Source organism: Scyliorhinus torazame, chromosome 11, assembly GCF_047496885.1.
Source record: "Scyliorhinus torazame isolate Kashiwa2021f chromosome 11, sScyTor2.1, whole genome shotgun sequence".
NCBI classification, from domain to species: domain Eukaryota; kingdom Metazoa; phylum Chordata; class Chondrichthyes; order Carcharhiniformes; family Scyliorhinidae; genus Scyliorhinus; species Scyliorhinus torazame.
Genome location: NC_092717.1, coordinates 178,995,366 through 179,019,380, shown reverse-complemented (window position 1 = coordinate 179,019,380; position 24,015 = coordinate 178,995,366). Strand labels below are relative to the sequence as shown.

Genomic DNA, 24,015 nt, shown 5'->3' with positions numbered 1-24,015 from the left:
GTCACGTGCGGGAGCGACCACCCAGCGATGAGGGGGGCAGCCACAGGCCCCCGTCACATCCGGCCCGGGGCACCCCTGCCCGGGGCACCCCTGCCCGGGGCACCCCTGCCCGGGACACCCCTGCCCGGGACACCCCTGCCCGGGACACCCCTGCCCGGGACACCCCTGCCCGGGACACCCCTGCCCGGGACACCCCTGCCCGGGACACCCCTGCCCGGGACACCCCTGCCCGGGACACCCCTGCCCGGGACACCCCTGCCCGGGACACCCCTGCCCGGGACACCCCTGCCCGGGACACCCCTGCCCGGGACACCCCTGCCCGGGACACCCCTGCCCGGGACACCCCTGCCCGGGACACCCCCTGCCCGGGACACCCCTGCCCGGGACACCCCTGCCCGGGACACCCCTGCCCGGGACACCCCTGCCCGGGACACCCCTGCCCGGGACACCCCTGCCCGGGACACCCCTGCCCGGGACACCCCTGCCCGGGACACCCCTGCCCGGGACACCCCTGCCCGGGACACCCCTGCCCGGGACACCCCTGCCCGGGACACCCCTGCCCGGGACACCCCTGCCCGGGACACCCCTGCCCGGGACACCCCTGCCCGGGACACCCCTGCCCGGGACACCCCTGCCCGGGACACCCCTGCCCGGGACACCCCTGCCCGGGACACCCCTGCCCGGGACACCCCTGCCCGGGACACCCCTGCCCGGGACACCCCTGCCCGGGACACCCCTGCCCGGGACACCCCTGCCCGGGACACCCCTGCCCGGGACACCCCTGCCCGGGACACCCCTGCCCGGGACACCCCTGCCCGGGACACCCCTGCCCGGGACACCCCTGCCCGGGACACCCCTGCCCGGGACACCCCTGCCCGGGACACCCCTGCCCGGGACACCCCTGCCCGGGACACCCCTGCCCGGGACACCCCTGCCCGGGACACCCCTGCCCGGGACACCCCTGCCCGGGACACCCCTGCCCGGGACACCCCTGCCCGGGACACCCCTACCCGGGAAGATGAAATACCGGACAGTGACTCAGAGTGGATGGGTGGAGACGAACCCCCACCCCAAAGTGCCATGGACTCAGAGTGGGACGAAGAGCACGACACAACGCCACTGCTGTCACCAACACCCTCCACCATCGCAGAAACACTCACCACGGTTGGGCACTTTAGTGATGAGGCGTCTGGTACACTCACTGGTGCGCACAACACAGCCGTCCCGGTACAGCAGGTGGAGGTAGGAGCAGCAGAGGGACCGGGCGGTCGGAGGGCAGCCCAGGCCAAGCGAACATCTGCCGCCCAGATGGATCCCGGGTTCCTGCAGTTACCACACCCACACATAGATCCGATGCAACCACCGACACGGAGACGAGCGACTAGGGTGACGGGTGGCTTGCGGCGGCTGCGGTCGCAGGTGGAGGAGTCCACCCGCGTCCAGGAGCTGGGAGTGGTCCCGGTCATGCGTGCCACCCAGGCTGACACCGCACGGGTGGCGTCCGCGGTGGAGGCAATGGGTGCGACGGTGTCAGACATGGGGAACGGTTTGCGAGGCCTGGGGCCTTCCGTGCAGGCGGCGTCTGTGGACCAGGAAATGGCTGCCCTCTCACAGGAGGCCATGAGCCAGTGCCAGCGCCAGATGGCAGAGGCGCTCAACGCCATAGCCCAGTCTCAGCACGCCATGGCCCAGTCTCAGCAGGCCATGGCCCAGTCTCAGCAGGCCATGGCCCAGTCTCTGCAGGCCATGGCCCAGTCTCTGCAGGCCATGGCCCAGTCTCTGCAGGCCATGGCCCAGTCTCTGCAGGCCATGGCCCAGTCTCTGCAGGCCATGGCCCAGTCTCTGCAGGCCATGGCCCAGTCTCTGCAGGCCATGGCCCAGTCTCAGCAGGCCATGGCCCAGTCTCAGCAGGCCATGGCCCAGTCTCAGCAGGCCATGGCCCAGTCTCAGCAGGCCATGGCCCAGTCTCAGCAGGCCATGGCCCAGTCTCAGCAGGCCATGGCCCAGTCTCAGCAGGCCATGGCCCAGTCTCAGCAGGCCATGGCCCAGTCTCAGCAGGCCATGGCCCAGTCTCAGCAGGCCATCGCTGAGGGCATCGGCGCCAGTGGCCATGTGCGAGCTGGCGTCGCACTGTCGCAGACAGGGTTCGACAACCCCCTGGGCTCCATGGCTGCAAACCTGCAGACCCATGTCGATACCAGCACGGGCCTCCAGGACTGGCAGCGCCAGATGTCGGGGGCGCGTCGGATGGCCAGTCCGTTCGCATCCCCCACCCATGTAGAGGCCTGGGGGCCATCGGGCACCCCGAGGGAGGAGGAGGTGGTGTGGTCCGTCCCGGCTCCCTCTGTAGGGGAGGTCCCGGTACACCGCGACACCTCGGACTCCCCCCCCTTCCGTCCCAGGTGCATCGGGTGGGCAACGGGCAGGACAGGCTGGCAGCTCGCCATCCCAGTCGCCCGGGCCGCAGCCTGGCCCATCTAGGCCAGGACGCCCCAGGAAACGGCCGCCAAAGGGATCCAGTGTCAGAGGGCAGGAATCACAGGAGTCCACCTCCAGTTCTGCTGTACCGTCTGGGGAACCACGTAGACGTAGTCAAAGGGCCCGTAAGGCCAAACAATTAGACACTGAGTAAGTTGGCACGGGTGCAGGGCACAGATGAGTTTTAGGCGCTAGGCACGTGCATGAACTCCTTTGGTTATTAAAGTCAATGTTACACCTACCGAAGCTGCCTTTGTGCTCTGTCCAAAGTGTGCGGGGGTGTCATGTACGTTGAGCGCAAGTGTGTGTGTGAGGGGTGGTCTTACCTCAGCCCCAGGTGAGTCTGCCCCCTTCCCCCTGGGCCGCCATCAACATCCCCCGGGCAGAGGACGGGACCGTGCGCTGCAGTGTCACAGCCGCATGCAGGGATGGTCCGGGTGGATGGTGGTACTGTGGCCATGGGTCAGACATAGTCCAACGATGTAGAGCCAGGAGCTCATCGGAGGCGGGTTGTCATCATTCTCCATGGCCTGCGATAGACACGCGTCCACCCGCAACTGGGTGAGCCCGGCCCGTTGTGCCGCCGGTGGATCGGCAATTGGGAGTGGGGGGGTGGTGTGCATGCGGGTGGGGTGTGTGGGGTTGGGGAGGGGGGTGAGGGTGCTGGGTGGGTGGATGGGTGGGGGGTGTGGGTGGTCGGCTGTTGTCATGGTGTGCGGTCTGTGGCCATACTACCCGATTCCCACGCCCATCTAGTCAGTGAAGCGGGCGTCTATCAGTCTGTCCCGTGCCCGCTGGGCCAGCCGGTAACGGTGGACAGCCACCCGTCTGTGTCTACCCCGTCTGCCCTGACCATTGCCCCCATCCCCCTCACCTGGGGAGGACTGGGCCTCTTCCTGCTGCTCCTCCACTCCGCCCTCCTCTGCCTGCGGCACATCGCCCCTCTGCTGGGCTATGTTGTGCAGGACGCAGCACACCACAATGATGCGGCCGACCCTATCTGACTGATACTGGAGGGCGCCCCCAGAGAGGTCCAGGCACCTGAAACGCATCTTCAGCACGCCAAAGCACCTCTCGATCACTCCCCTTGTCGCTACATGGGCATCATTGTAGCGGTTCTCCGCCTCATTGCGTGGCCTCCGTATAGGCGTCATCAGCCACGATCGCAATGGGTAGCCCCTGTCACCCAGCAACCAGCCCCTCAGCCGGAGATGGCGTCCCTCGTACATGCCGGGGATGGATGACCGCGACAACACGAATGAGTCGTGTACACTGCCTGGGTGACGGGCGCAGACGTGCAGGATCATCATGCGGTGGTCGCAGACCACCTGTACGTTCATCGAATAGGTCCCCTTCCTATTAGTGAACACGGCCCTGTTATCTGCAGGTGGCCGCACGGCGACGTGCATCCCATCGATCGCGCCCTGGACCATGGGGAACCCGGCAATGGCAGAGAAGCCCACGGCCCGGGCATCTTGGCTGGCCCGGTCCACGGGGAAGCGGATGTAGCGGTGCGCCATGGCATAAAGGGCATCTGTCACTGCCCGGATGCACCGATGTCTGCGATATGCCGGACAGGTCCCCACTCGGTGCCTGGAATGACCCCGTTGCATAAAAGTTCAGGGCCACCGTAACCTTGACGGACACGGGGAGAGGGTGTCCCCCGCCAGTGCCACGCGGTGACAGGTGTGCCAGCAGGTGGCAGATGTGTGCCACGGTTTCCCGGCTCATCCGGAGTCTCCTCCTGCATTCCCGGTCCATGAGGTCCTGGTATGACTGCCGGGGCCGGTACACACGGGGCGCCCTCGGGTGCCTCCGTTGCCGTGGGGCCGCGACGTCCTCCTCCCCCTCCTCGTCCTGTCGGTCAGGTGTCCCTCCAGCCTGGGCGGCTGCCGCCTGCCCCTCTGCGGCAGCCTGCGCCGCCTCTCTGGCACGCTCCTCCTCCTCCTCCTCATCCAGGGCAACATAGACATGAGCGGCTGCCACCACGGCGGCCAACATCGCTGGATGGTCTGAAAACATGACGGCCTGGTGGGGGGAGAGGGGAACGACGACATGTCATCATTGCCCATATCCCCTCCTCCCCCCAGCCAGGTGGCATGGACCGCATGGGTCCAACTGTTGGAGGCTGGCACCTGGCCAGGTGGACCAACGCATTTGCCCTCCCATCACCCACCCCGGCACGGACCCCCCCCCCCCCCCCCCAACCTCCAACCCGGCACGGACCCCCTCCCCAACACCCACCCCAGCACGGACCCCCCCCCCCCAACCTCCACCCCGGCACGGACCCCTTCCCCAACCTCCACCCCGGCACGGACCCCCTCCCCAACCTCCACCCCGGCACGGACCCCCTCCCCAACCCCCAACCTCCACCCCAGCACGGACCCCCCCCAACCTCCACCCCGGCACGGACCCCCCAACCTCCACCCCGGCACGGACCCCCTCCCCAACACCCACCCCGGCACGGACCCCCCCCCCAACCTCCACCCCGGCACGGACCCCCTCCCCAACCTCCACCCCGGCACGGACCCCCTCCCCAACCTCCACCCCGGCACGGACCCCCTCCCCAACCCCCAACCTCCACCCCAGCACGGACCCCCCCCCCAACCTCCACCCCGGCACGGACCCCCTCCCCAACCCCCAACCTCCACCCCAGCACGGACCCCCCCCCAACCTCCACCCCGGCACGGACCCCCTCCCCAACCTCCACCCCGGCACGGACCCCCTCCCCAACCCCCAACCTCCACCCCAGCACGGACCCCCCCCAACCTCCACCCCGGCACGGACCCCCTCCCCAACCCCCAACCTCCACCCCAGCACGGACCCCCCCCCAACCTCCACCCCAGCACGGACCCCCCCCCAACCTCCACCCCGGCACGGACCCCCTCCCCAACCTCCACCCCGGCACGGACCCCCTCCCCAACCTCCACCCCGGCACGGACCCCCTCCCCAACACCCACCCCGGCACGGACCCCCCCCAACCTCCACCCCGGCACGGACCCCCTCCCCAACCTCCACCCCGGCACGGACCCCCTCCCCAACCCCCAACCTCCACCCCAGCACGGACACCCCCCAACCTCCACCCCGGCACGGACCCCCTCCCCAACCCCCAACCTCCACCCCAGCACGGACCCCCCCCCCAACCTCCACCCCGGCACGGACCCCCTCCCCAACCCCCAACCTCCACCCCAGCACGGACCCCCCCCCAACCTCCACCCCGGCACGGACCCCCTCCCCAACCCCCAACCTCCACCCCAGCACGGACCCCCCCCCCAACCTCCACCCCGGCACGGACCCCCTCCCCAACCCCCAACCTCCACCCCAGCACGGACCCCCCCCCAAACCTCCACCCCGGCACGGACCCCCTCCCCAACCCCCAACCTCCAGCCCAGCACGGACCCCCCCCCCAACCTCCACCCCGGCACGGACCCCCTCCCCAACCTCCACCCCAGCACGGACCCCCCCCCCCCCCCCAACCTCCACCCCGGCACGGACCCCCTCCCCAACCTCCACCCCGGCACGGACCCCCTCCCCAACCTCCACCCCGGCACGGACCCCCTTCCCAACCTCCACCCCGGCACGGACCCCCTCCCCAACCCCCAACCTCCACCCCAGCACGGACCCCCCCCCAACCTCCACCCCGGCACGGACCCCCTCCACAACCCCCAACCTCCACCCCGGCACGGACCCCCTCCCGGCACTCCCCCGGAGCCCAGCCTACTCTAACCACCCCCCCCCCCCCGCCGCGCACACACACAAGCCGAGACACACCTCTCCTCAGGCAATCAGTCTGCGGCCACGCCATTTCCTGCCCAGAGCCAACCCCCCAGGCCGTCACTCACCTCCTCGCTGGTCGGCGTGAGCCTGGAGCACCGGGTCACGCCGATGAAAAGGAGGTTTGATTCACGTCGACGTGAACGGTCATCACGTCGACGGGACTTTGGCCCATCCGGAAGGGAGAATATCGGCAGGCCGAAAATCGGCTGCCTTGCGCAGACCCGTGACATTCTCCGCGGCAGCGTCGCCATTAACGCCCCGCCGACTTTTCTCCCTTCGGAGACTTCGGCGGGGGCGGGATTCACGGCGGCCAACGGCCATTCTCCGACCCGGCGGGGGGTCGGAGAATGACGCCCTATGTGTCAGGCATTCGACATGGATGGCAAAATTCTACATACAGCATGTTCCACTGTTAAGGTGTCACATACAGTTTCAATACTTTTGATACTTGTGTAGACATTCCTTGTCAGGGCATCCTTCAGCACAGTCGTCAAACCTGGAAATGTACCAGGTTTACAACAAAGAACAATACAGCACAGGAACAGGCCCTTCGGCCCTCCAAGCCTGTACCAGTCATACCAACCTTTGCCAAAACTCTCAACACTGTCAAGGGCAACTCTTTGCATTGGAAGACCAACAGTTTTCAGGCAGACAAAACAGCATCTTTCATTGAGTTGACCTCTAGCCATAGGTGATATTTATCTCGCTGTGCTTTCCCAGTAACAGCCCGTGGCGCACAGTCTCGCGTACAATAGTGACAAATACATGAATAGAGGGATATGGTCCCCGAAAGGTTTTAGTTCAGATGTGCAGCATGGTCAGTGCAGGCTTGTAGGGCCAAAGGGCCTGCTCCTGAGCTGCAATTTTCTTTGTTAGAGTTGCTCAGAAAGAATCTTGGACAAAAACAACTGCACCCCTCTCCAGACCGTCTTTGCTCAATTCTTTTAAGCCACATCAAGATCACCCTGGTCAAAATCATTAGCAGCCAAAGTAGTTGTAAGCATGGTTCCCTCCCTCCACTACCTTCATCAGGCCAATCTTCCTGCAATAGGTTGTCCTCAAGAGTACATCTTACCCTCATTCGAAGATTGATTATTGAGTAGCCATGCCTGTAATATCTGAAATTATATCCCAGAAATTAATTTACAATAAGTGAAAGGTTTTAATTTCCCAATGGCAGCTATTTAAGTGTGGTGACTGGGCTCGAAGAGGATACGGACTTCAGAGCAACATCACAGAAGGCCAGGGGCAACAGGGATAAGGATGGGGTGTTCTTATCATAAAACAAACATTCAGCTGTTCCCACATTTTTATATCCTCAAAACACGAGACATCTTTATTCAACCCCACTGCTCCATGAATCTTCTTCAAATAAAAGATTCAATCTCACAGCTATACTCATTCCTCAGCAAGTAAATCATCCTTTTCCATCCATCACACAGACATGCAAGCTTATACAAAACTATTCCAGACAATTTATAAACCCAAAAGACAAACCCCTCATCTTATCTCAAGATTATCTTGCTGTAATTTAGCGCCTGCAAAACACAAGTGTTGCATCAGCAGGCTGCTACAAAAAGAAACTCTCAGCCAATTCTTCATGGCTCATTAACTATCCCCCAGTGATACTTAGTAAACGGCAACTTCCTTTTGAGGAAGCACTGTTAGAAATCGGAACTATTCTGCCTCAATATCAAACCTCATCTTGGCTTCACTTATCTTGTTCTTTTTAACGATTGACTGTGGCTTTTCACACTTCTCCCCACCCCCAACTTGGGCACATAATACGCATAAAACATTCAAAGCTTCACTGCTTGCAGACACAGCTTTACCAACAGACACCAAGCCTGACCTGGTGAAATGCAAAACAAATGTCGGACATTTCACAGCCGTACATCAATCTCTTTTGGTTTATTGTCGTGTTACTGGAGCAATGCTCTCCCTCTCGCAGTAGATAAGGTGGATCATGCATATTCCAGAGAGAGACTAGCAGATTACACAGCAAGGTGCTCAACAAGAAAACAGTTGAAATTGATATGAAAATAAAGTTTTAAAAAATCTCTTTTGTGGTGCAAGATCAGTTTGCTGTTCTAAATCCAAGCATTTTGTTGGTTTTGCCCAGCCAGGACTAGCTTCTGTTATCTGGGAATCCGGATGGCCCATGACTGGGCTTCGCTCCATAAACCTTAACTTTGCGAGCCTGGTGGATGGTGCGAAGGGCAACTTGAAAAGGTGGGATGCCCACTCTCTGCCCTTAGCTGGAAGGGTACAAATGGTGAAGGTGAATATTCCCCGGAGGCTTTTCTTGGTGACTTCCAATCTCTCTTTTGCCAGGGTAAATAAATTGATATCTACATTTGATTGGGCTGGTAAGACCAAGAGTTCGCAGGACGTTTCTGCAAAGGGATAGGCAGTCAGGGGTGTTTGGCACTACCTAATATGTTACTATTGGGTGGCAAATATTGATAGTGCGGGGGTCGGAGAGTCCTGGTTACAGCCCCACCCCCATCTTCCCTTAGAGCCTGGTGGTGATGGCAACTGAGTTTAGGCAGCATTTTAAACTCCATACAACTGTTGGCTCCGGTTTGCAGGGGCCATAGGGTTGTGCCCTCTCGCTTGATTCATCGTTCAGGGCATGGGAGAGGGAGGGGTTGGAGAGGTTTACGGACATGTTTCTTGCAGATAGGTTCGCCGGTTTGGATGAGTTGAGAAGTTCCAGCTCCCGAGAGGGAACATATTCAAGTACTTGCAGGTTTGCGACTTTCTGTGTAAGGCGCTTTCTTAATTTCCCCTGGCAGTCTTGCCCTCGCTCTTTGACTGGGTGCTGTCCTTGGCAGAGTTAGGGGAGGATAAGATTTGGGATATTTATGGGCAGATGCTGTAGACGGAGCATGCTTCGGTGTAAGGGGAAATGGGAGGGTGAACTCGGTTTAGTTTTTCAGGGGAGTGTGGAGTGAGGCTCTACACAGGGTCAACGTCACCTCATGTGCTAGGTTAAGCTTAATCCAGTTCAAGACAGTGCACAGGACGCACCCGACCAGGTTCTTCTCAGGGGTGGAGGATAGGTGTGAACGGTGCTCTAGGGGGCTGGCGAATAATACGTTCATGTTTTGGTGTCCCAAGCTTGTAAGCTCTGGATCTCCTTTATGGTACAATGCCAGGGATTCTGGGTATTCAGCTGGAGCCATGCCCATTGGTGGCCATTTTTGGAGTATAGGACTCGCAGTGCAGCAGACGGGGACGAAGGCAGATGCCCTAGCCTTTGCCTCGTTATTAGCTCGGAGGAGGCGTCTGCTTGGGCGGAGGTCCCCGGTGCTAGCCCAGGCCTCAGCTTGGCTGGGGGACCAGACGGATTTTTTTATCTAGAGGATATCAGAAGGTACCATGAGGGGATCGGTGGGAAGAATTCTATTCTGAGGTGGCAGCCTTTTATCTCCTTTTTCAGAGAGCTGGTTACCGTCAGTTGTCTGGGAAGGGGGTTTGTCTTTTTGTTGGAAGTTTTGCTTTCTTTATAGACGGCTTACGGGCGTGGTGGACTGGGGTCCCTGTGGGTGTAGTTTGTATTGGGGTTTGCTGCATCGTTGTTACTTTGTTACAATGAAATCTTTTGAGATTAAAAAAAAAATTTTTTGAATGATTGTTGCCGAGTATTAATGCAAGGATTACTTCCCTTGTTGGAGGTACCTCTTGATGCAATCCTGTTAACAAATAAGCCAAGATCATTCTCAGACACAGACAAACAAAAAAAAGTTTTCACATTTGTCATTGGGGCTGTCAGTGCCTTGGCCTGGCTGTGAAAAAGATATATGGTCAGTTCACAGTCCTTGTCCCAAACATCTGGGACAGAATGGCAAAAAGCCACAGAAATGACTTCTGTGAATGAGGGACTGCATTTATCTTTGGAAAAAAAACCAAATCCACTCAGGGCGATGGGTCTGAGACGGAGAGAGAGAGAGAGAGAGAGAGAGAGAGAGAGAGAGAGAGAGAGAGAGAGAGAGAATAGAAACCAGCACACATTAATGAGCTGCTTCAGTTCGATTAAAATCCAAGAGAAATGTCACACTGAACGGTAAATCCGCCACACACTCTTTTCTCCTCTCCCTCCCTATCAAGCTGACTGAGAAAATCATTTGCGTAGACAAAATTCAGGATTCAGCAGACAATTTATTATTGCTTTATCAGTTTTTGTTCTAGTTACCATTCACAGCCTAACTTAATCTCAGACCATTTAGTTACCATTCCACTTCTTGGAATTTTATTTGATGCACAGGCGAGCTAGATTTTTTCACTGCAGTCAGGCATTTTATTGAGCGGGTTGAAAAACAATAAACCAGTTCAGAAATACCCACACATCATGTGGGACTTTTGCTCACTTTAAATATATTGTATGGTAACTATTGCACCAAGTCTGACCATCAACATTTCCTTTCAATTATTGTAATATTTCCAGTCAAAGGAACTAGCTCTTTCAAAATATTTAGCGCAGAACACGGATAAAATCTCTACTGATGTCTGGAAACCCAAGTGAAGAAAAGACATACATTACAGAAATAGCCAATTTCAAAATGCATCCGAGTAAACAAGTGTTTGGAGGCAAAATGTTTATTCAAGTAATGCTTGAATATTGAAGATTTTATAAAATGGCCTCATTCACCATTGTCCAGTTCTTCTGGTTTTCAACATGCAATTATCATCATCAACCAGCTCTTGTGGGGAATGTTGATCCTAAAACTGAACACTTGCTGATTATTGAAAGATAATTCTTTAGCTTGGGGTTTTCAAGCTCAGGGTCGTGATCCACGGGCAGCTTTCGGTAAGGTTACAGCACTCCCGATCGCGGGAGGGAGGAACGTCCAACGGTTGCAAAATGCTGGCTGAGACTTTTGAGATTACCGGCCACCCTGCACACGGGTGCCGGATCAAGCATTGTGCAGGCCTGGAGCCCAGCGGGGTGGACCCCGAGGCTCCTGACGTCAGCATGCTGTCCAGGGCCAGTTTTTTTTTCCCAGTCCTCCCACCAGAAGTGGTGGCAGAGAGCAGATTATGCACCCCGTACGCTGACATCACGTGTTCCAGGCGCAAGAGAGATTCCTCCATTTTGCAGCTGCCGGCAATGCTGGTGTAAGCTCCAGGGCCCCTGGGAACAACCCTTGGAGACAGGAACAGAGCAGCATAAAGATGATTGCTTGAGGTGTGGGTTATTAATTGTGCCACTGCAAATCAGGATTCAAAGTTCACGTGTGTTATATGCAGGGAAGCACTGGCAAATGAAAGTTTAAAACGCTCAAAACTTCAAAGGCATTTGAAGACTAAAAATTACGAGTTCGAGGACCACCTCTTTTTTTCAATGGATGCAGTGAGACCTTAAATCATCAGCTGAAGTCATTAACAGAAATGGGACATTGAATAACAAAGCAAGTGAGATCGTGAGGGCAAAGTAGGCTCACCTATTACGTTAAAGGTAGGTCAGCGTAAATGGTGGGTCGCGAAGGTCGGCCGGTGAGGTTCACAAAGGTCAGCCAGTGTGGGTCGCAACGGTCAGCTGTCGTGGGTTGCAGAGGGTGGCCAATTGGTAAAAATGGGTCCAGGGCAAAAAAAGTTTGAAAACACTGCTTTAGCTCATGTAATTTATATGAATCCCCCACTCCCAAAGATTGTAAAAAGTTTATTCCAACCCATGGTTAATTCGGGCTTGGCCTGACCTTCACATTGCTTCAGTTGTTAGCTTTTCTCCCACCACTTTAAATACAGATACAGCAAAGATGTACAAAGCTCCTGATTTTTAGAATATAGTCACACAGGCACGGTGGTGGGACGGGATGTAGGAGAAAGCTCAGGAATACCGTTGCTGATGGAAAGGAACAGTCATGAGCTTTGACAAAATGCTCCAAAGGGCCAAGAAAAATCATTCAACATGGACTGAACATACTTGGGGCTAGTATGATACTAAAACAACAAACTCAGTTTTAAAAAATCAAGACGTCCAAAAAAATTAAATCACAACACGAGAACAGAGAATAATCGTGTGATTGGCAAGAGTTGGTTATATTCCATGTGCACATTTAAATGGCACACTTGCACAAACAAAGGTAAACTAATATAAACATAATAAATAACAGAACCAGAGTATTGCTAAAAACAAAGAGACATGTTGTCAAACCTTTTTGTCTTGCACTCATTAAGACAAATACAAGACAGCCAAATTTCAAAGAGAACAATTTATACTGCATGAGAAAAGGGCACTGATTGGTCGAGGCATTGCCATGTACCAGGTAACTATCGTCCCTCACACTTTTAATTCAAAAAAGATGCGATGCCTAAACATGTTCTTTTCTACCTGCAGAGGGCAAGTCCCTGTGTAGGAATATCTGTAGCTTCTAGCAAGCATTGCAAACCCAACTGATAATCTTAAATTAGTGAAATGCTTAGCACACTCAGGATTTCCAGCAAGTGCTGTCCAGTCATGCGATCACACCTAATTTTCGACATTACGTTCTGAGTTTTGAATTTCCTGAAGCTAGCCACTTCACACTGCTACTATGCAACAGCAACATGAATGGTATTTTCCACAGGAGGAAACTCCTGTCAAGTCAAAAAGACGTTCTGCCTACAAAACAAATGAGTAATTTAGTAGGTGAATTTCCATGCTGGTACCGTACCGGGTATGTAGGCAGTTATGTCCCAATGACTGGCAGCCCCCATCAATCAGCTTGTCCCTTTGGCTGTTCACAGTAGGCAAAGTACTGACCATATTTAAACAGCCCGGGCTTGCATGATTCAAACCTGAAAACCATGAACAAAGCACCATTTCCCATATCAAATTGGGTGTAGTTTCCACATGAGCTGCTTGCCCCTCTGCAACCTAATGACACTTGGCACAGATCTCTACATACATGGGTTCCTATTCCCAACCTTCTGCAGCACAGAGCCTCTCCTTCAGTATGGTGGAATATCTACAAAAAGCATTTTCAAATCATGCAAGTCATCTTGATGCTCTAGGACATCCAAGAATAGTCTGCATAATAAGACGTATTTATTACCAACTGCTTAATACTAGTCTGCATGTGAAAGACTGGACAAAGTACAGGTGCACCTTCAAACCGCTGTCGACTGCCCGGACACACTCACACCCCCACCATCACAACTTCCGAAGTCAGATCGATCTTCTTGAAAGTGAACCCTCAGAAGGCGATGAACCAAGACTGGGCCCCTGGTCATGCACACAGATCCTGCGCGGACCATAGATCATCATTTAGTGTGCCGAAGGAGGCCGTTCGGTCCATCGAGTATGTATCGGCCCATGGAAAGATCACCCTACCTAAACCCACACCTCCACCCTATCCCCGTAACCCAGTAACCCCATCTAATCTTTTTGGACACCAAGGGCAATTTAGCATGGCCAATCCACCTAACCTGCACATCTTTGGACTGTGGGAGGAAACCGGAGCACCTGGAGGAAATCCACGCAGACAAGGGGAAAACATGCAGACTTCGAACAGACAGTGACCCAAGCCGGGAATCAAACCTGGGACCCTTGAGCTGTGAAGCAACTGTGCTAACCACTGTGCTACAAGCTGGCAAAGGTGTTCGCGGACATCTTCAGCCTCTCCCTTCTCCGTTCAGAGGTCCCCACCCGCTTCAAGACCACCATCATACCAGTGTCAAAGAACAACCTGGCAACGTGCCTCAATGACTATCGTCCGGTGGCCTGGGCATCGATCGTAACGAATTGCTTCGAGACGTTGTTCATGAGGCACATCAACTCCATAATCCCGGAATACCATGATGCACTGCAATTCACATACCGCTGCACCCGGTAAACAGCAGACACCTTCTCCCTGGCCCGATGCCCATCCCGAGAGCATTTCGACAACAAGGACATCAGACTCCTATTTATTGACTACAGTTCCGCCTTCAACACCAAAATCCCAGCCAAGCTTATATCAAAGCTCCAAAACCTAGGACTTGGCTCCCCACTCTATAAGTGGATCTTTGATTTTTTGACCTACGGAGCACATTAAGCAAGAATAAACAACCTCTCCTCCACGATAGTCCTCAATACCGGGCCCGGCAAAGCTGCGCACGCAGCCCCTACTATGCTCCCTACATACACACACACACTCGACTGCATGGCAATATTTGGCTCCAACTCCATCTACAAGTTTGCTGGCGACATAACCGTGGTGGGTTGGATCCCGAACAACGATGAGTCAGAATATAAGAGGGAGATAGAGAACCTAGTGGAGTGGTGCAACGACAACAATCTCTCCCTCAATGTCAGCAAAACTAAAGAGCTGGTCATTGACAGCAAGAAGCAAAGTACTGTACACACCCCGAGGTAGAGATGGTTGACAGCTTCAAATTCCTAGGTGGGCATATCACGAAAAATATGCCCTGGTCCACTCACATTGACAACAAATAAAGCACAACATTGTCTATACTTCCTCAGGAAACTAAGGAAATTTGGCATGTCCACTTTGACTCTAACCAATTTCTACAGGTGCACCATAGAAAGCATCCTAAATGGCTGCATCACTACCTTTTATGGCAACTGCTCGGCCCAAGAACGGAAGAAACCACAGAGAGTCGTGAACACCGCCCAGTCCGCACACGAACCTGCCTCCCATACATTGACTCGGTCTACACCTCCCGCTGCCTTGGGAAAACGGGCAGCATAATCAAAGACCCCTCCCACTCGGTTTACTCATTCTTCCAACTTCTTCCACCGGGCAGGAGATTTTAAAAAGTCTCGAGAACAAACAGGTTCAAAAATAGCTGCTCCCCCACTTACCAGATTCCGAAACGACCCTCTTATGGACTGATGGGCCGATGGGACTGATATGATCTCTTCACACAGCTTCTCTTCCGAGTAGTACTACACTCCTGTATGTTTCACCCAATGCCTGTGCCGATGTATTTACATTGTGTATTTATGTTTGCCCCATTATGTATGTTCTTTTCATGTACAGAATGATCTGTTGGAGCTGCACGCAGAGCAATACTTTTCACTGTACCTCGGTTCATGTGATATTAAACCAATCCAATCCAATCAATCAAATAATTCAACTCCAAGGTGGGGAGGGACTGATCAATGACCTTGCCACAGTTGCCTCCCTCTTTGGCCACAAACCTCAGTAATGTTCTGAATCTCAAACATGCAAAAATATTTGGACTCATTTATTCAGTTCAACCTTTTTATTTTAATTTTAAAAAGTACCTGCCAATCTTAAAATGTGATCAAGGTGAAATTTGAATCCTCAAGACCTGTTGGGTCAAATTCAATCTAGATACAGTTCTACACAAATATTGGGACACATTCTTCTCTAAAAACAAATATCTGCAGTTCAGGCCCAGAACACCCTTACCAAAATCCAAAGCCTACTTTGTAACATGCTTTCCAGTATTCTTAGGCCTTATGTTTGGCAGTACTCCCAAGGGAGTAAGATTGACTACATAATGCCACTGATGCTCCCTCGTTTTCATTCAAGTAATTTAATTACATGGGACCTTTAACAATTGCCTAATCCAATGAAACAAGGACGTCAAGCTTTGATGCAACTTTTCATCTCTGGATCCCACTACAAAGTAGCATTCCTGCAATATTACAACTGGATGACATTCAAGCTTTCCACCCAAATACTGGGCGAGGCTTAAACAGAGCAAAGAACAGTGCCAGAGTTAGGCTGAAAATAAATTCTCATTCACAGATCATTTACATTTTAGAAGTCTGACTTTATTTGGGACTGTCCAAGCATGGGAGCAGGGAGGTTGCAAGAAGAAAAATACAAATATCGTCACTTTGCACACAGCAAGACCCCACAATCTGTAAAATATCCAATTGAGCAAAGATGAATGGCAAGTTAGCTGGTAATTTTTTTTTCTTTATTCGTGCATGGGATGTGGGCATCTTGGCTGGGCCAGCATTTATTGTCCATCTGTGAGGGCACTCAAGAGTCAACCACATTGGTGTGGGTCTGGAGTCACATACAGGCCAGACCAGGTAAAGAGGATGGGTTTCCTTCCCTGAAAGACATTAGTGAACCAGATGGGTTTTACAAGAATTGACAATGGTTTCATGGTCGTCACTAGACTTTAATTCCAGATGTCACTAGACTTTTAATTCCAGATTTTCATTGAATTCAGGTTCCACCAACTGCCCTGGTGGGATTCGGTCCCCAGAGCATTATCCTGGGTCTCTGGATTGCTAGTTCAGTGACAATACCACTATGGCACTGCCTCCCCATTGAGGGAAGAATGTTGACCAGGCAATATGCAGAATTCTTTGCTTGATATGGTACAGATTTGGCCCTTGACTGAACTTCTCAGCTGAGGGATGACACCTCAGTGCAGCATTCCCTCATCATCACACCGTGTATCAGTCTCGATTGTGTGCCCAAAAGTGGGGCTGGAATCCTCAACCTTTCCCAGAGGATGACAACAGAAGTACCCAGCAAAGCCAATTTCTTTAAAAAAAATTTTTTAAATTGAGACTACCCAATTCATTTTTTCCAATTAAGGGGCAATTTAGCATGGCCAATCTACCTAACCTGCACATTTGAGTTGTGGGAGCGAAAAACACGCAAACTCCACACGGACAGTAACCCAGAGCTGGATCGAACTTGGGACCTCGGTACCGTGGCAAAGCAGATTTCTTACAACAAAAACAAGAGATGAAGAAGTAATAGGTTGTGGGGGCACAATACAGGGCAAGAGGGAAAACGCCTAAACATTATTGGATGTTGGGGGTGGGGGAGGGAGGCAGAGGTTATGTCCAGAAGACTGCCATGGGGCACAGGTCTCTGGCACAGAGTCTGTCCCTATTGCTCAGAAGGGAAGGGGGGAGAGGAGTAGAGCATTAGTCATTGGAGACTCCATAGTTAGGGGGACAGATAGGAGACTGTGGGAACGAGAGAGACTCACGGTTGGTGCGTTGCCTCCCAGGTGCCAGGGTGAGTGATGTCTCGGATCGTGTTTTCGGGATCCTTTAGGGGGAGGGGGAGCAGCCCCAAGTCGTGGTCCACATAGGTACCAACGACAGGTAGGAAAAGGGATAGGGATGTAAGGCAGGGATTCAGGGAGCTAGGGTGGAAACCTAGCTCTAGGACAAACAGAGTTATTATCTCTGGGTTGTTACCCGTGCCACGTGATAGTGAGACGAGGAATAGGGAGAGAGAGGAGTTGAACACGTGGTTACCGGGATGATGCAGGAGGGAGGGTTTCAGATTTCTGGATAATTGGGGCTCATTCTGGGGTCAGTGGGACCTCTACAAACGGGATGGTCTGCACTGGACCAGAGGGGTACCAATATTCTGGGGGTGAAACTTGCTAATGCTCTTCGGGAGGGTTTAAACTAGTTCAGCAGGGGCTTGGGCTCCAGTATACAGGAGGTTGAGAGTAGTGAGGTCATGAGTAGGGTTTCAAAGTTGCAGGAGTGTACCGGCAGGCAGGAAGGTGGTTTAAAGTGTGTCTTCTTCAATGCCAGGAGCATCCGGAAAAAGGTGGGTGAACTTGCGGCATGGGTTGGTACCTGGGACTTCGATGTTGTGGCCATTTCGGGGACATGGATAGAGCAGGGACAGGGATGGTTGTTGCAGGTGCCGGGATTTAGATATTTCAGTAAGCTCAGGGAAGGTAAAAGAGGGGGTGGGGTGGCATTGTTAGTCAAGGACAGTATTACGGTGGCAGAAAGGACGTTTGATGAGGACTCGTCTACTGAGGTAGTATGGGCTGAGGTTAGAAACAGGAAAAGGAGAGGTCACCCTGTTAGGGGTTTTCTATAGGCCTCCGAAAAGTTCCAGAGATGTAGAGGAGAGGATTGCAAAGATGATTCTGGATAGGTGCGAAAGCAACAGGGTTGTTATGGGGGACTTTAAATTTCCAAATATTGACTGGAAACGCTATAGTTCGAGTACATCAGATGGGTCAGTTTTTGTCCAATGTGTAGGAGGGTTTCCTGACACAGTATGTAGATAGGCCAACGAGAGGCCATATTGGATTTGGTACTGGGTAATGAACCAGGACAGGTGTTAGATTTGGAGGTAGTTGAGCACTTTGGTGATAGTGACCACAATTCGATTATGTTTACTTTACTGATGGAAAGGGATAGGTATATACCGCAGGGCAAGAGTTATATCTGGGGGAAAGGCAATTATGATGCGATGAGGCAAGACTTAGGATACATCGGATGGAGAGGAAAACTGCAGGGGATGGGCACAATAGAAATGTGGAGCTTGTTCAAGGAACAGCTACTGCGTGTCCTTGATAAGTATGTACCTGTCAGGCAGGGAGGAAGTGGTCGAGCAAGGGAACTGTGGTTTACTAAAGCAGTCGAAACACTTGTCAAGAGGAAGGAGACTTATGTAAAGATGAGACATGAAGGTTCAGTTAGGGCGCTCGAGAGTTACGCGTTAGCTGGGAAGGACCTAAATAGAGAGCTAAGAAGAGCCAGGGGGGGACACGAGAAGTCTTTGGCAGGTAGGATCAAGGATAACCCTAAAGCTTTCTGTAGATATGTCAGGAATAAAAGAATGACTAGGGTAAGAGTAGGGCCAGTCAAGGACAGTAGTGGGAAGTTGTGCATGGAGTCCGAGGAGATAGGAGAGGTGCTAAATGAACATTTTTTGTCAGTATTCACACAGGAAAAAGACAATGTTGTCGAGGAGAATACTGAGATTCAGGCTACTAGACTAGAAGGGCTTGAGGTTCATAAGGAGGAGGTGTTAGCAATTCTGGAAAGTGTGAAAATAGATAAGTCACCTGGGCCAGATGGGATTTATCCTAGGATTCTCTGGGAAGCTAGGGAGGAGATTGCGGAGCCTTTGGTCTTGATCTTTAAGTCATCTCTGTCTACAGGAATAGTGCCAGAAGACTGGAGGATAGTAAATGTTGTCCCCTTGTTCAAGAAGGGGAGTAGAGATAACCCAGTTAACTATAGACCAGTGAGCCTTACTTCTGTTGTGGGAAAAATCTTGGAAAGGTTTATAAGAGATAGGATGTATAATCATCTGGAAAGGAATAATTTGATTAGAGATAGTCAACACGGTTTTGTGACGGGTAGGTCGTGCCTCACAAACCTTATTGAGTTCTTTGAGAAGGTGACCAAACAGGTGGATGAGGGTAAAGCAGTTGATGTGGTGTATATGGATTTCAGTAAAGCGTTTGATAAGGTTCCCCATGGTAGGCTACTGCAGAAAATACGGAGGCATGGGATTCAGGGTGTTTTAGCAGTTTGATCAGAAATTGGCTAGCTGGAAGACAAAAGGGTGGTGGTTGATGGGAAATGTTCAGACTGGAGTCCAGTTACTAGTGGTGTACCACAAGGATCTGTTTTGGGGCCACTGCGGTTTGTCATTTTTATAAATGACCTGGAGGTGGGCGTAGAAGGATGGGTGAGTAAATTTGCAGATGACACTAAAGTCGGTGGAGTTGTGGACAGTGCGGAAGGATGTTACAAGTTACAGAGGGACATAGATAAGCTGCAGCGCTGGGCTGAAAGGTGGCAAATGGAGTTTAATGCAGAAAAGTGTGAGGTGATTCATTTTGGAAGGACTAACAGGAAGACAGAGTACTGGGCTAATGGTAAGATTCTTGGCAGTGTAGATGAGCAGAGGGATCTCGGTGTCCATGTACATAGATCCCTGAAAGTTGCCACCCAGGTTGAGAGGGTTGTTAAGAAGGCGTACGGTGTGTTAGCTTTTATTGGTAGAGGGATTGCGTTTAGGAGCCATGAGGTCATGTTGCAGCTATACAACACTCTGGTGCGACCGCATTTGGAGTATTGCGTGCAATTCTGGTCACCGCATTATAGGAAGGATGTGGAAGCATTGGAAAGGGTGCAGAGGAGATTTACCAGAATGTTGCCTGGTATGGAGGGAAGATCTTATGAGGAAAGGCTGAGGGACTTGAGGCTGTTTTCGTTAGAGAGAAGAAGGTTAAGAGGTGACTTAATTGAGGCATACAAGATGATCAGAGGATTGGATAGGGTGGACAGAGAGAGCCTTTTTCCTCGGATGGTGATGTCTAGCATGAGGGGACATAAATTGAGGGGAGATAGATGTAGGACAGATGTCAGAGGTAGGTTCTTTACTCAGAGAGTAGTAAGGGCGTGGAATGCCCTGCCTGCAACAGTAGTGGACTCACCAGCACTAAGGACATTCAAATGGTCATTGGATAGACATATGGACAATAAGGGAATAGTGTAGATGGGCTTTAGAGTGGTTTCACAGGTCGGCGCAACATTGAGGGCCGAAGGGCCTGTACTGCACTGTAGTTCTATGTTCTATGATCTCATTTCGACAAATCTTCAGGAAGGACATGTTCACATGCTTCAATGATAAAATATTGACAAAGATTGGGGAGAACTATACAACAAAAGTTTTTTTTTGTTTCAGTTCTTTTCTTTCACAATGTTCCAGGCACTTCCTAAAATTGTTGTACATCCATCTGCTGGGAGGGCAACATGTCCTTCTTGGTGCATCAACTCACTGCACTGCGGTCGGTTTAATTTCAACTGCAATTCTCAGGACATAATCCATTTGAGGCGGTCGTGAAAACGTAATCGGATCATGATATTTGGAGGGTGAACAGTAGTGAATGTGATGTGTCGCGACCCAAAATAGACTCCATTAGTGGTTCAAATACTTAGAGGTTGAATTACCTGCAAAAACAAATGGATTCATAATCATGGATTCCCCCCTCATTTGTTATAAAACTCATATGAAAGCGTTGCATGTTGGAGTCATTACAGCACAGAGGGGTGGCAGTTGGCCTATTAAATTTGTGTAGAGAATGTTTTATTAAAACATCAGCAAGATGGGTGTGCCCGCATCTCACTGCAGTCAGTCTACCTATGCCGTGATGTTTTAACAATGACATTAAAAATTCCAATGCTCCAATGACCATTTTGCACCAATCAGGAAAGGAGCAGCATCAGTTTATGGAGCTCTACAAAAATTTGAGAGTGTTTGTAGATTAAATGCACTCCAGATTTGGTTCCATTGGTTAAAATCAAAGCTTAGTTTTTAAAATTACGGTTCTATCTATTCCTCTCCACAAACGGGACATTTGCCCTTCTGATTTATGTGTTGAAGAACGAATAAGTGGCGAATCTCTCTGCTCCTGCCTAGAAGTTTCCAACCAGTATGCAGGGGTGTGGTACTTGGATGTTAGCAAGCAGGACAGAAAAGTTATTAGAGTTAACATTTAATTCATCGTTATTGAAGGAGTCCCTTAGTAAGCATTTTGAATAAGTGTTCCTGGGATAGTGGGCAGACCATTTGCGGATAATAATTAATGACAGCTGATTGAAGCAATGTTAAATTAATATAATGATTTGCTTGGAGATGAAGGAGGATTGTCATGTACAACTTCTACTAAAGGCACATGTTTGATGGGCTGAATGGCCTTCCTCCATTCCACATTTTATTCCATTTGCGCATACTTAGTAATTAATCATAAAAATGTTCCCTTAAAAAAACAAATAAAAGTTATTCACTATATTGGGGTGTGGAGGTGATATTTGAAGAAAAAGTTGAGAAAATGTCAAAGAACAAAGAAAGGTACAGCACAGGAACAGGCCCTTTGGCCCTCCAAGCCTGCACCCATCTAACCCAAAACCTTTTACACTTCCGGGACCGGTATCCCTCTATTCCCATGCTATTCATGTATTTGCTATATCATGCTATTCAAGGCGCTCCTTAAAGTCACTATCGTACCTGCTTCCACCATCTCCTCCGGCAGCGAGTTCCAGGAATCAATTATCCTCTGTGTTGGAAAAAAAAACTACCCTCGCAAATCGCTGTAAACTTTGCCCCTTAAACCTATGTCCCCTAGTAATTGACTCTTCCATCCTGGGAAAAATCTTTTCCCTCATATATTTGTAGATTTCTATTAGGTCGCCCCCGAGAGAACAAGCTCTCCAAAATAGCCTGGTAAGCTACGCAGTTCAAGTTAAATTAGAGGCGGGCAACAAATGCTGATCTTGTCAGTGACACACGCATCGCATGGAAGAAGAAAAAAAAACATTGGAACACTTTGCAAGCCCTGAGGTGATGTGCATCATGCAAGTGCAAGTTATTTCTTGCAGTCTGGACATCACAACTGCTTTTGTTACACAGGCAAATCAGTGGCCATTTTGCAAAAGACATTGCACATACTATATATAACCTTAATGGCTTGAAAAATCTTTTTGGTGATGTTGGCTGACTGAGGAATACTGGCCAGAACACTAGGGAGACTTCCTACTCTTTTTTAAATAATTCCATGCGATTTTTAGCTCAATGGGCTAGACAGCTGGTTTGTAATGCAGAACAAGGCCAGCAGCGTGGGTTCAATTCCCATACCGGCTTACCCGAACAGGCACCGGAATGTGGCGACTAGGGGCTTTTCACAGTAACTTCATACTTGTGACAATAAAAGATTATTATTAATGTTCACACAAACTACCGATTAGTCAGATGGATCTTGTTTTAATGCATGAACCCAAAGGTCAACATATTTGACAAGGCAGTATTTTCGACCAAACTTAGACCTGGTGCAAGGTTTAAACTCACCAACTTTTGACACAAAAGGGCAATTTATCATGGCCAATCCACCGAACCTGCACATCTTTGGACTGTGGGAGGAAACCGGAGCACCCAGAGGAAACCCATGCAGACACAAGAAGAATGTGCAGACTCCGCACAGACAGTGACCCAAGCCAGGAATCAAACCTGGGACACTGGAGCTGTGAAGCAACTGTGCTAACCACTGTGCTACCGTGCTGCCCTAATAGTCCATGAGTCTGGGACTTATCTTGTAAATTCCCGTCACCAGGTTTTGTACCACAATCTTCCAGTTGGCAGCAAGATTGGTTACATCATACATTCAAGGATTCCAAACATATGTTGCTTAAACAGCAACGGCTGGTTTGGTGAAAGATGATGTGGTAGAGTATAAAAGTTTATACAGTGATACTAAATTTGCTCGGACTATATCAAGACTTGATCAGAGGCTGTATGGGTTCCGGACAGAATCATCAATTTTATCATTCAAAACAAAAAAAAGTTAGAGTCAACAGTTTAGCACAGTGAAGCGTTATGAGTGAGAACTGTGAGTTATGAGACTTAAGGATTACTTCACATTTGGTTTACAAAATGAGTGTATAGATTCTGCGGTAGACTCAGCCAAAATGGCACATTGGAGCTTACAATGTGCCAAGTCTGTAAAACTAAAAGCTCACATCATTGCAAGTCCCCTTCAGACAGATTTTCTTTTAGCATCAAGTGCCTAAAGATCACCAGTGATTAAGATTTGAAATTCAATACATTGTCAACTGCTATATTTTTTTATATGTCAAGTGTTTTTATTATTTCTTCTCAGGGTATGGATGTTGTAAGAGCCACATCTATTGGCTATTAGAAAAGAAAAGCTCAGTTGATGGCCAACTTTTAAAAAGCATACCGGAACCAAAGTGGTCAGGATAATATCTTTTGCACATTCCTTTAAACGTTTGTATAAAAATAAACTCTAAGAAAAGCAGAATTATTTTCCAAAACTATATCTTTGACATCAATTCTGCACCAAACATTAAAGACACTAATCATCCAATCGCATCGACTGTTCAGTTTCCTTGAGTGACACATACAGCTTAAGTGTTGCAGCAGCTTGATCAAAGGGTGGCAGAGTGGTGTGAATAGATGGTTGGTCAGACACCTCTTAACTAGCTACAAGCAACAGTGTGCTAATCACAGTTTCTCAGCAGAAGCTGCTCTATGATGGAGA

At 51.3% G+C, this 24,015-nt stretch overlaps 1 protein-coding gene across 1 annotated transcript in view; it reads right to left on the bottom strand.

Annotated features, from left to right (window-relative positions):
- The window catches only part of sdc2 (syndecan 2), a 120,195-nt gene that overhangs the window by 46,128 nt on the left and 50,052 nt on the right, over window positions 1-24,015 (bottom strand). The window lies entirely within an intron of this gene.